Genomic DNA, 4,134 nt, shown 5'->3' on the forward strand with positions numbered 1-4,134 from the left:
AAACATCACACATGTATCTTGAAATGTGTTTATATCCATAGATTAGTATTATATCTACCTACATATTACTTCACAGAGGCCCAAAGCGTAGTATTTGAAGTAAGCACCTTGCTCAAAGTGAAGCCCTATTTTCTATACATTCTCAACAAAGACACAGTATCACAAGCTTTCGGTCCGGCTAGGCCAGGGCTCTCAAACGCACCTTATACCTCACAGATGTATCTTGAAATGTGTTTAAATCCATAGATTGGTATTATATCTACCTAAATATCACTTTGTAATGTTATCAAATGCAACATGTAAGGATAAGTGGTTCGTTAAAGTTAGCCCTTTTCTCTCTCCATTCTCAACATAGCCTCAATCAAAAGTGTTTAGTCTCTGTTCAGCCCGACTTGGCCCGTGCTCTCAAAAACACCTTAAACCTCACACATGTATTTTTAAATGTGTTTATATCCATAGATTAGTATCATATCTACCTAAATATCACTTGACAGAGTCTCAAAGCGTAGTATTTGAAGCAAGCACCTTGCTCAAAGTGAAGCCCTATTTTCTATACATTCTCAACAAAGACACAGTATCACAAGCTTTCGGTCCGGCTTGGCCAGGGCTCTCAAACGCACCTTATACCTCACAGATGTATCTTGAATTGTGTTTAAATCCATAGATTGGTATAATATCTACCTAAATATCACTTTGTAATGTTATAAAATGCAACATGTAAAGATAACTGGTTCGTTAAAGTGAAGCCCTTTTCTCTCTCCATTCATAACATAGCCTCAATCAAAGTGTTTAGTCTCTCTACAGCTCGGCTTGGCCCGTGCTGTCAAAAAACACCATAAACCTCACACACATATATCCTGATTTGTGTTTAAATCCATAGATTAGTGTTATATCTACCTAAATATCACTTCATAGAGTCTCAAAGCGTAGTATTTGAAGCAAACACCTTGCTCAAAGTGAAGCCCTATTTTCTATACATTCTCAACAAAGACACGAGTATCACAAGCTTTCGGTCCGGCTTGGCCCGGGCAGCTCAAACGCACCTTATACCTCACAGATGTATCTTGAAATGTGTTTAAATCCATAGATTGGTATGATATCTACCTAAATATCACTTTGTAATGTTATAAAATGCAACATGTAAAGATAACTGGTTCGTTAAAGTGAAGCCCTTTTCTCTCTCCATTCATAACATAGCCTCAATCAAAAGTGTTTAGTCTCTCTACAGCTCGGCTTGGCCCGTGCTGTCAAAACACCTTAAACCTCACCCATATATCCTGATTTGTGTTTAAATCCATAGATTAGTGTTATATCTACCTAAATATCACTTCATAGAGGCTCAAAGCGTAGTATTTGAAGCAAACACCTTGCTCAAAGTGAAGCCCTATTTTCTATACATTCTCAACAAAGACACAGTATCACAAGCTTTCGGTCCGGCTTGGCCCGGGCGCTCAAACGCACCTTATACCTCACAGATGTATCTTGAAATGTGTTTAAATCCATAGATTGGTATAATATCTACCTAAATATCACTTTGTAATGTTATCAAATGCAACATGTAAAGATAAGTGGTTCGTTAAAGTTAGCCTTTTTCTCTCTCCATTCACAAGATAGCCTCAATCAAAAGTGTTTAGTCTCTCTACAGCTCGGCTTGGCCCGTGCTGTCAAAAACACCTTAAACCTCACACATATATCCTGATTTGTGTTTAAATCCATAGATTAGTGTGATATCTACCTAAATATCACTTCATAGAGGCTCAAAGCGTAGTATTTGAAGCAAACACCTTGCTCAAAATGAAGCTGTTTTTTCTATACATTCTCAACAAAGACACAGTATCAAAATCTTTCGGTCCGGCTTGGCCCGGGCGCTCAAACGCACCTTATACCTCACAGATGTATCTTGAAATGGGTTTAAATCCATAGATTGGTAAGATATCTACCTAAATATCACTTTGTAATGTTATCAAATGCAACATGTAAAGATAACTGGTTCGTTAAAGTGAAGCCCTTTTCTCTCTCCATTTACAATTTAGTCTCAATCAAAAGTGTTTAGTCTCTGTTCAGCCCGACTTGGCCCGTGCTCTCAAAAACACATTAAAACCTCACACATGTATCTTTAAATGGGTTTATATCCATAGATTTGTATATATCTACCTACATATCACTTCACACAGTCTCAAAGCGTTGTATTTGAGGCAAACACCTTGCTCAAAGTCAAGCTATCTTTTCTACATATTCTCAACAAACAGTATCACAAGCGTTCTGTACGCCTTGGCCCGGTCTCTCAAAAACAACTTAAACCCAACACATGTATTCTGATTTGTGTTTAAATCCATAGATTGGTATTATATCTACCTAAATATCACTGTGTGATGTTACAAAATGTCACATGTAAAGATAACTGGTTCGTTAAAGTTAGCCCTTTTCTCTCTCCATTCACAATATAGTCTCAATCAAAGTGTTCAGTCTCTGTTCAGCCCGGCTTGGCCCGCGCTGTCAAAAACACCTTAAACCTCACACATGTATCTTGAAATGTGTGTTTAAATCCATAGGCTGGTATTATATCTACCTGAATATCGCTTTGTAATGTTATAAAATGCAACATGTAAAGAAAACTGCTCCGTTAAAGTGAAGCCCTTGTCTCTCCCCAAACACAACATAGCCTCAATCAAAAGTGTTTAGTCGCTGTTCAGCTCGGCTTGGTCCGTGCTGTCAAAAACACCTTAAACCTCACAGATGTATCTTGAAATGTGTTTAAAGCCATAGATGGGTGTTATATGTACCTACATATCACTTCAGAGTCTCAAAGCGTGGTATTTGAAGCAAAACGTCGCTGAAAGTGAAGCCCTATTTTCTATACATTCTCAACAAAGACACAGTATCACAAGCTTTCGGTCCGGCTTGGCCAGGGCTCTCAAACGCACCTTATACCTCACAGATGTATCTTGAAATGTGTTTACATCCACAGAGTGGTATTATATCTACCTAAATATCTCTTCACTGAATCTCAAAGCGTAGTATTTGAAGCAAACACCTTGCTCAAAGTGATGCTGTCTTTTCTATACATTTTCAACAAAGACACAGTATCACAAGCTTTCGGTCCGGCTTGGCCCGGGCACTCAAACGCACCTTATACCTCACAGATGTATCTTGAAAGCCATAGATTGGTATTATATCTACCTAAATTTCACTTTGTAATGTTATCAAATGCAACATGTAAAGATAAGTGGTTCGTTAAAGTTAGCCCTTTTTCTCTCTCCATTCACAAGATAGCCTCAATCAAATGTGTTTAGCCTCTGTTCAGCCCGGCTTGGCCTGCGCTGTCAAAAACTACTTAAACCTCACACATATATCTTGATTTGTGTTTAAATCCATAGATTTGTGTTATATCTACCTAAATATCACTTCACAGAGGCTCAAAGCGTTGTATTTGAAGCAAAAACGTCGCTGAAAGTGAAGCCCTATTTACTATACATTCTCAACAAAGACACAGTATCACAAGCTTTCGGTCCGGCTTGGCTCGGGCGCTCAAACGCACCTTATACCTCACAGATGTATCTTGAAATGGGTTTAAATCCATAGATTGGTATTATATCTACCTAAATATCACTTTGTAATGTTATCAAATGCAACATGTAAAGATAACTGGTTCGTTAAAGTTAGCCCTTTTGTCTCTCCATTCACAATATAGTCTCAATCAAAAGTGTTTAGTCTCTGTTCAGCCCGGCTTGGTCCGTGCTGTGAAAAACAAATTAAAACCTCACACATGTATCTTGAAATGTGTTTATATCCATAGATTAGTATTATATCTACCTACATACCACTTCACATTCTGTGCACAATCCGACATTCTTGAACTGTTTATTACCTTAAAGTTCTCCATGTCCCACAAGAGATCGGGAATGTCAGCCACCTTGGCTCCGGACAGTGACCTTGTCACGATCCCTTCTTTCTGCGTGTACTTCAGTAACGAGTCGCCAACAAGTAATGCAGACATTTTCAGATCAGATGATTTGAATATAGGCCGCTACTGCCCAGCTTGGCCAGTTTTATATGGATGCATTTGGAGAAATCTAGGCGAGACACTGTGGATTTAATGAAAACATACTTCTCCCACTGCTCTCTCTAATACTT

The sequence above is a fragment of the Haliotis rubra genome, unplaced genomic scaffold, assembly GCF_003918875.1.
Source record: "Haliotis rubra isolate DU_JTF1 unplaced genomic scaffold, ASM391887v1 Scf1367, whole genome shotgun sequence".
Classification (NCBI taxonomy): domain Eukaryota; kingdom Metazoa; phylum Mollusca; class Gastropoda; order Lepetellida; family Haliotidae; genus Haliotis; species Haliotis rubra.